The sequence below is a fragment of the Elgaria multicarinata genome, chromosome 1, assembly GCF_023053635.1.
Source record: "Elgaria multicarinata webbii isolate HBS135686 ecotype San Diego chromosome 1, rElgMul1.1.pri, whole genome shotgun sequence".
Taxonomy (NCBI): Eukaryota; Metazoa; Chordata; class Lepidosauria; order Squamata; family Anguidae; genus Elgaria; species Elgaria multicarinata.
The window spans coordinates 144,577,569-144,586,462 of NC_086171.1; the positions used below are offsets into that span (position 1 = coordinate 144,577,569).

The 8,894-nt window shown below is 40.8% G+C and overlaps 1 long non-coding RNA gene across 1 annotated transcript in view; it reads left to right on the top strand.

Moving 5' to 3' along the window:
• The window catches only part of LOC134406894 (uncharacterized), a 558,830-nt gene extending 553,686 nt beyond the window's left edge, over positions 1-5,144 (top strand). Inside the window, exon 4 of the long non-coding RNA XR_010025990.1 lies at positions 5,049-5,144. This is a non-coding gene — a long non-coding RNA (uncharacterized LOC134406894). The remainder of the gene's footprint in view (positions 1-5,048) is intronic.
• Positions 5,145-8,894: the final 3,750 nt, after the last annotated feature.

Genomic DNA, 8,894 nt, shown 5'->3' on the forward strand with positions numbered 1-8,894 from the left:
CACCTGCCCTAGTCTGCTTGCACTGGCTGCCTATATGTTTCCGAGCCCAATTCAAGATGCTGGTTTTGACCTATAAAGCCTTACATGGCTTGAGACCACAAAACCTGATGGAACGCCTCTCCCGACGTGAATATACCCGGTCACTACGTTCAACATCTAAGGTCCTCCTCCGGGTGCCTACTCCAAGAGGCTCAGAGTGTGGCAACGAGGGACAGGGCCTTTTCGGTGGTGGCCCCCAGACTGTGGAACAATCTCCCTGACGAGGCTCGCCTGCGCCAACACTGCTATCTTTCTGGCGCCAGGTTAAGACTTTCCTCTTTGCCCGGGCATATGGCAGCACTTCTTAATCACCCACATGTTTAGTTTCTTTAATGGTTTTTAATGCTTTATTAGTTTATGTTCTGTGTTTTAAAAATTTAAATTGTTTTTATCTCAATTTTAGAATTTCTGTAAACCACCCAGAGAGCTCTGGCTATGGGAGTGGTATATAAGTGTAATAAATAAATATAAATAAATAAATAATATGTGAGATAGGATATTCTCCGTGGCACCCCCCCCAGTTGTGGAACCCCCCTAATAGTTTTATCATAACAGGATTTTATTGTTGTTTTATTGGGATTTGTATAATTAATATTTATGAGTCACTCTGTGATCTACCTTTGAGAAAGAGTGGGGTATAAGAATGGTGAATAAATAAACATAAAATGAAATAAGTAAAATAAAATAAGTAAAATCAATTCAATAAGTATTAATGTGAGTTTTGATTGGATTAGGACAGGAACTAGGTTGTGCATTTATGAACTCAGCAGGTCGCATGTTACCTGAATAGTAGATGGAGTAACTCTCTTGCGTGGGTCAATAAGAAAAGTTGGTGGAAAACTTCAATTTCACTTTGATTTAGTCTGTGCATTGAAGACCCAGCTTAATTTACCATTCCCAAGCAAACCTCAACCTTTGGGGAGTCAAAGTGCTGGGGAGCAAATAAATGATGGCAGCATTTATACCAGTTGCTCACATGGAAGCCTGCTAGATCTTCCTTGTTATATCAGTGGGTTGGTGTTGAATGTTGTAGGGCATGGCTAGATGGGGCGATACCCCGGGGATCGTCCCTGTGCACCCACATGATGCACAGGGCATCCCGGGAGAAGGGACGGACGATCCCTCCCTTAGCCTGGGATATCGCCCTTCCCTTTCATTCTGATTTTACCCATGGTCTCGGGATGTGTGGCTTTTGTGGTTTTGTTCCAGCTCCTTGCGAATAAACATGAGGCGCCAGGAACTGGGCACTCATGTTCCTTTTTTTAAAAAAAAAATCCAAAATGGCGGGCGTGTCATCCTCTTCCTCCTGGGACATCACGTACCATGTGTAGGCGAGGGGGACGATGTCACAATCATAAAATGGTGAGATCATGCCCCTCCAAGCCCCTCATCTAGCTATGTCCATAGAATAATGCCTTCTTTTTGCTTCTGAGTTACTCTTTACTAGAAAGAGCTGGTATTTATGAAATGAGATAGGATGAGTCTTGCTTCTTAAGGCGAACTTGGTGAGACATTTGAATTTATTTTATAATGCAAATCTTGTAAAATTTCACTGCACACCTTGTTTCCTGTAATACCTATTAGTATGTGAATGCTGGCAGGTGCAGAGGCAGGCACCTGAGAGAATAGCAGCACTGCAGAGCCAACTATCTCTAATGATGGTACTCTCTTATACCACTGTCTCTATATTAAACTGGTTAGTGGCAAATTATAATTATGATAAGATATCCCTAAATTTGGTTTTGTGTAATCCATAATGACTTTTGAGGGTTTAAAACTTTAAGTGATTTAATCAGTATTATTAATCCATTGGTACAGTTAAAATATGGATTTAATCAGATCTATTCCTTGTGAAAAGGGTTCCATGCTATTGGCACATTTTCCATTGTGATTGCATGCACTTTTCTAAGGAATAAATTGTTTGTGCATTTTAATCAAAATGAAGTATTAGTACCTTCAAACTACCACTCAAATTACTGAAATAGTTACTTTTAATTGGTTAATTAATTGATTAACCATTAACAAGATACAGTTAATTAAAGAGAAAAACTTTAATTGCTTGACAGATCTTCATTTTACTCTTACCTCTTGAAGTGAAACGGGGACTTGTGAATCTCTTCCACAGTGAGATGCATTTGCTGCTCCGACACCTGAGGGTCCCATATTTTATTGCGAGAGAGATGTACAGGTTGCACCTTGTCCTAGAATTGTTGTTGTTATTATTATTATTATTATTATTATTATTATTATTATTATTATTATTTATTTATTTATATAGCACCATCAATGTACATGGTTAAAAGAGGAAAAGCAATTTACTCATGCATACTAATCTATTCAGGATGAAATATCATGATTACACAAAGTTTTAAGGGACATTATTACTCCCAGGCTTACCTGAGTGGGGATGCCTTATATTTGCATCCTCAATACAAGTGGAATGATGTTTCCATTGGTTGTTTATATATCCATAGTCCTAAAGAACATATAAGAATTTGAGAAGACAAGTTTTTTTATAATTACCCCAGGCTTTTAGTTGTTTGTGTAGAGTACCCCGTTACAAGAGTTCTGACTTGTGTGTTCTTGACATGAAGATCCAATTATATACCCCCATGCCCTGAAGTTAGGCTGATGCTTATAGATCACTGCTGGTGTGCTGTAATTAGCCACAGAATCGGTTGAATAGTCCATTGTGGCTGTGGAAATGGTGAGGAAAGAAGTGAAGGGGCACACATTTTGGGTTTCCATTGATTTCAGTAGGCATGTTTTAAGTTATACTCACAGCCATGGTTACAGTGAATGCATAATGCACATTCTTTCTTTGCATTTATAGCAGTACTGGATTTTTCAACCTATTTATTTTCTACCATTTGTTGGGGTGAGGGGCAAAAAGAGACTGCAGCTGAAAATTGTGAGAAGGGGTGACAACTTTAGAGAAATTTCTCTGGGTGCAAAAGAAGGAAGTGACTAAGGAATTCACATGTGCTCTTTATTTTACCCACCCACCCACACCTATCTATCGGCAGGACTCCCTCCCTTGGGGTTTTCCAGCGCTGCTGCTTGCTCCATGCCTGAAAGCAGAGAGAGGCATTTTGGTTTTGCTTTGTTGTTATTAAAAGTCCTTTTAACAGCAGCAGCAGCAACAGCAGCAACAGCAACTTCTCTCTCAGCTTTCAGGCACTGAGCAGGCAGACACACTGGAAAGCCCCAAGGGAGGGAATCCTGGCTTAGTCTCTGGGGCGCTTTCCAAGTAGCTCAAGCAGCCGGAGAGCACATAAAAACCTCTCAGCCATCTCTTTACAGCAAGGTAAGCACTGAGGCCCTGCTCCCAAAGAAATTTCACTGAAATTCTCAACATCCCAATGAAAGGGGCAGAGAAGCAACTGCCTCTTTCGCAGGGAAAAGGAGAGGTTGCGAAAGGGCAGGTTGGGTTTCAGCACAGCACTAAAACAGAACCTGAAGGCCAGAACATTTTTTATACCTCCTGTGATCAGATGCCTAAAAATACCTATCCCCAAGCTGCCATTTGCCAGATGTGTTGGATCACAGCTCCCATCATCCACAGCCAGAATAACCACTGGCTTTGGATCATAGGAAATAGAGTCCAGCACATCTGAATGGTACCAGGTTGGGGAAGGCTGCTTCAAACTGTCATTTTATTTAAAGTAGACATGGTCCATGGGCTGAATATGGCCCAGGGCAGGGGGTCCTCCATCTGGTTGGCCAAGCTTCTTCTCCAGACCCAGTCTCCTCTCCCAGGCCCCACTCTGTCCCCTGCCCCAGCGCTGAGAGAGAGGAAAGGGTTTATCTCTGATTTACAGCAGCTTAAATAGGCTTGCCTTACAGTACTGGGAGGGAAAATGTTCCCCCTAAGCTGATCTCCCTGGAGCAGCTGAGGACATGGAGCTGGGAAGAGAGAGAGAGAGAAAGAGAGAGGGTGTGTGAATGTATTGGATGGGCTCTGTCTGTGTGAATGTGACTATATATGTGTGTGAAAATATAAGGGCAGAAGGTCCACCTACATTGAACAGTAGCCTCTCCCACTTTTGGCAGTGCCCCACTGCTAGCCTGCAGTGCCTGAAATCACAGCCTGGGGCCTATTTAGCTCTCAGGCTGAAAATGGTACTCGTCCTTGGTTTAGTGGCTGAAAAATGTGGCATTGAGCAGGATGTAAACAAATGACAAGAATTAGGTTCTTTATATCTCATGCTGCCCTCCCAGGGTCAGAGGTTTGCAAATATATGGCATGTAACTGTCTAAGACAGAGGTGGGCAACTTGTAGATGTTTTGTCCTACAACTCCCTGCAAATGTTTTGTCCTACAAATCCCATCATCAATCACCATTGGCTATCTTAACTAGGAATGATGGGAATTTTAGGCCAAAACACCTGGAGGGCCACAAGTTGCTCATTCTAGATCTAGAATGACTGCAAGCCCAAGGAAGAGGAGAGGAATACTCCTGCCATAATGCATCACTGTGTTTAAAGAACTTATTGCAGTTTATTGCTGTGTGCCTGCAAACAAAAACTAACCATTACACTCCCTGTAACATCTTTTGCTCTACTGCAGATTCATGGTTTAAATGTAAACCAGCAAGCTCTATTTTTCCTGTGTCCTAGAAACTTACTATGCTAATATTGGGGGTGGGGGGAGAATTACGAAGGAATATGTGATGTCTGTTAAAAAACGTGTGTGTGTGTGTGTGTGTGTGTGTGTGTGCCTGTGCCTGTGCCTGTGCCTGTGCCTGTGCGTGTGCACAGGGGGAGGGGAGCCCTCCATTCCTTCCTGAGTAACATGATGAATTGTGGAAACTCTGATTGAAAATTCTAATCACAGCCTTGCAGTCCTTCAGATCGCAACCGTTGACAGTTGATTCACTCCTTTTCATGCCTGCTGCCTCACACTGCTTATGGTGTCTTTTATGCATGAATCTATCATTAGCACACAAAGCATGATGGATTGGTTGGGGTACCTCTGTCCTCAGAACTGGGAAATGCTTCTTTTTTCAGAATTGCAGAGCCTGTGTGTGACATCGTCATGAATGAGAGAAGAAAGTAATACAGTATTGGATGTGCCCGCTTGCTGCCACTGTTTTGAGACATAGCAAAAAGGAGAGGGAAGAAAATGATTCATTGTGGGGAATGTAAGTATATGGCCTGTTCTTCCCTTACTAGCAACCAGTGCAGAATATCATTGATCACAATCAGTGCATGTTTTGTCAATTGTTTTGTCTATAGGCAATGGTTCTTTTTGGATATACAGAGGCAATGAACACACCAATGGATGAAGGAAAGAAGTTTATTTAGCTTAAATAGGCTAATAAAGTAAGAAATATGCACTCCAAGCATAAGGCATATGTCCCTTCAACTACTAGAACCTCGACAACTTATCAAGATAAGATCAGCAGCAAACATAACCCCATAATGGCCTGGCCCCCAGCACTGGTTGTGGTGAGGTTCTGAATTGAGAGAGTCCCAGGGAATCATAGATTATTTCCTTAATTCCTCCCATTCTGGACATGGCCCAATAACTTCATATATTCTACATTCTTGTAGACAGGAAAACAGCCAGCTTCAACAATTAGTAGGCAGGCAGCCCAAACACATATAGCTCCCATTCCTGCTCTCAGCCGGCTATGACATTCTGCCGATGTCTTTATTTACAAGGCTCCCCCTAGAGACATTATAATACGTTTTGCATGCTATATAAAAAAAGAGCAAATATGGCAACAACTACGTTCCCTGGAAAACATAACATATGAAGATCAAAAGATAATGGTGATGCAAGATCTCTCTCCAATAACTCTGAATAAGCAAAGAATCCTCCGTCCATATACATTGCGACTTCAAGAGGCTGTTGTCAAATACAGGTGGGGCTTTCCCTTTAAACTGATAGTTACAAGAGATACTGGGACCCTTTCAGCTCGAAATGTGGATGAAGATACATGTCTGTTATCTACCTTGGGAATTAAGTTGCTAGTGGGGGCTACCAACATTGAAGAAACGCCTGAAACATCTGAAGATGATGTTGGAAAAGAAGTTGGCCCCACAGAAGAAGGAGGGAGTGCAGCCCAAGCCCTTGGCAGACCGCGCAAGAAACAGCATGGAATCCTGAAATCTGATGTACCATCGACTTTGGAGAGAGCCTTGCAATTGACAACCGCAAGGGAAAAAAAGATGACGACGGACCAGCTGAGCTTCTGAGCGTGGGAGGGGTCCCTGTGCATTTCTTCACTACTGGAACCTCCTTTTCTATGGAATCATAATTTGAATCAGATATGTTATCTCTGCGATGATTTACTCATTTTCTTATTTTTTTTATTTTCTGTGATTTTTTTATGAGTGCTTGCTGATGAATAACCTCATATAATATTAATAATTTTTTAGTGAGAGGGCGGATTTAAGCAATTTTGATTATGTGGTTTATTAGGTCTTTACTTGATATATTACAACTGTTCAACTGGCTCCCAGAATTTTCGAGCCACAGAGGAGCAGGAACAGATAGATCTAGTACCGCAAGCTGTACATTTTTCTTTTCTACAGCTACTAAGTTGGGCTTGGGGGTGGGGTGGGGGAGCGGTGAGAAAGATGGGGGGATTCTTTGTGGTGGTTGATTTTTCTTTTGTTAGGGGGAATAATTTGGAATACAACTTATTATTTTGTGCTGACTACTTCATTTACATACTTATCGTTTCAAGAAATGTGTTAACAATGTTCCATACTGTAATGTTAGGTTTAAAATTTTAGGTTTAAAAACCCAACCAATAACAACCATGACTGATTTACAGTTAATTAATATCAACGTTCGAGGGTTGGGAGATGTGATCAAACGACGGAGAGTTTCGGATCATCTTCGGGTTTGTAAGCCCTCCATTGTCTTTTTACAAGAAACCTTTAAAGCAGGTGAGACAGGGGGAAAAATTCTTACCTCATCCATATTTCAGGTCTCAGTACGTAGTGATTGGGACTAATCATGCTAAAGAAGTAGCAATTATTATAGCAAAGCATTTGAACTTGCAGGTGGACAAGATAAAAAGGGACCCAGACGGAAGATATTTATTTCTAGTGGGAAAACTTGATGGCCAACCTATTACATTAGCCTCAATATATGCACCTAATGTACATCAATATTCGTTTTTGGGTAAAGTGTTTAAAAAGCTATCTCAATTCACAATTGGGGAGCAAATAGTAGCAGGAGATTTGAATATGGTATGCAATCTAGACCTGGATAGGAAACCTAGTTCTCAATTAGATAAATACAGAGGAGGGAAGACTCTTGCTCCTCTGCTGAAATGCTTTCATTTGATTGATTCTTGTAGACAATTGAACCCAGGGCTAAGAGACTTCTCATATTTCTTTCCCAGGTTTCGTTCATTTTCCAGGCTAGATTATATTTTGGTTTTCCCGTTGTGGATCTCCAACCTCATTTTATCGAATATTCTTCCCAGAGTAGTCTCTGATCATGCTGCAGTTGAAACAGGCTTGTCATTAAACCCTCAAAGTCCACATCACCCAATATGGCATTTAGATAGTAACATCCTAACCAAACAATTTTCCACTTTAACTATTAAGAAGGCCATTGAAGAATATTTTAAGTTAAATGATACCCCGGATATGGCACCAAAGATAGTTTGGGATGCCATGAAAGCTACAATTCGCGGGATGTGTATTGCTGAAAGTATAAAAATAAAGAAACATACAGACCCAATTAAACGGGATCTACTAAAAGATATAACAGCTTTGGAATGTAAACATAAACAAACTGGATCTACAAAGGTACTTAGGGAATTGGAGGTAAAAAGAAAAGAATTGGAAAGTATAGACACCACAGGTATTGCGAAATCCCTTTTATATTTTAAACAAAAATATTACTCCTCTGGCAATAAACACTCCAAAATGCTGGCCTATGCACTTAAAAAGAGACAAATACAATCTAAAATTCACTCTATAAGTAGGAATGATGGTACCCTATCGTTTGATCAACTAGAAATTAATTCTTTATTTGGAGATTTCTATACACAGCTTTATAACACAACTTCTCCCAGGGCAGAACTTATTGAAAAATACTTCGGAAGAAGTAGAATCACCCCGCTTAATGAAAATCAACAAAAAATGCTGAATGGAGATATACAGTTAGAGGGGGTTGAACAAGTTATTAAACATTTGAAACATAATAAGCTCCTGATCCAGATGGATTTGGAAGTTCTTTTTATAAAAAAAATTAAAGAAACATTGCTTCCTAAACTTACTTAGCTCTTCTCTAAAATTTGGCATGGTGAGGACCCCCCAGACTCTTAGAAAACATCCAGGATAATAGTAATACTAAAACCTGGAAAAGAAAATACAAAAGTAGGGTCCTATCGACCAATTACACTACTCAATTAGGATCAAAAACTTTTTTCATCTATTCTAGTTCAACAATTTAATAAGGTTGTGGGTAACCTCATTCATACTGACCTATAAAGCCTTACACGGTTTGGGACCACAAAACCTGATGGAACGCCTCTCCCGACGTGAATATACCCGGTCACTACGTTCAACATCCAAGGTCCTCCTCCAGGTGCCTACTCCGAGAGAGGCTTGGAGTGTGGCAACGAGGGACAGGGCCTTTTCGGTGGTGGCCCCCAGACTATGAAATGATCTCCCTGACGAGGCTCGCCTGGCACCAACGCTGCTGTCTTTCTGGTGCCAGATTAAGACTTTCCTCTTTGCCCAGGCATAAGGCAGCACTTCTTAATCACCCACATGTTTAGTTTTTTTAATGGTTTTTAATGCTTTATTTGTATGTGTTCTGTGTTTTAAAATTTTAAATTTTGTATACTTGTTTTTATCTCAATTTTAGAATTTCTGTAAACC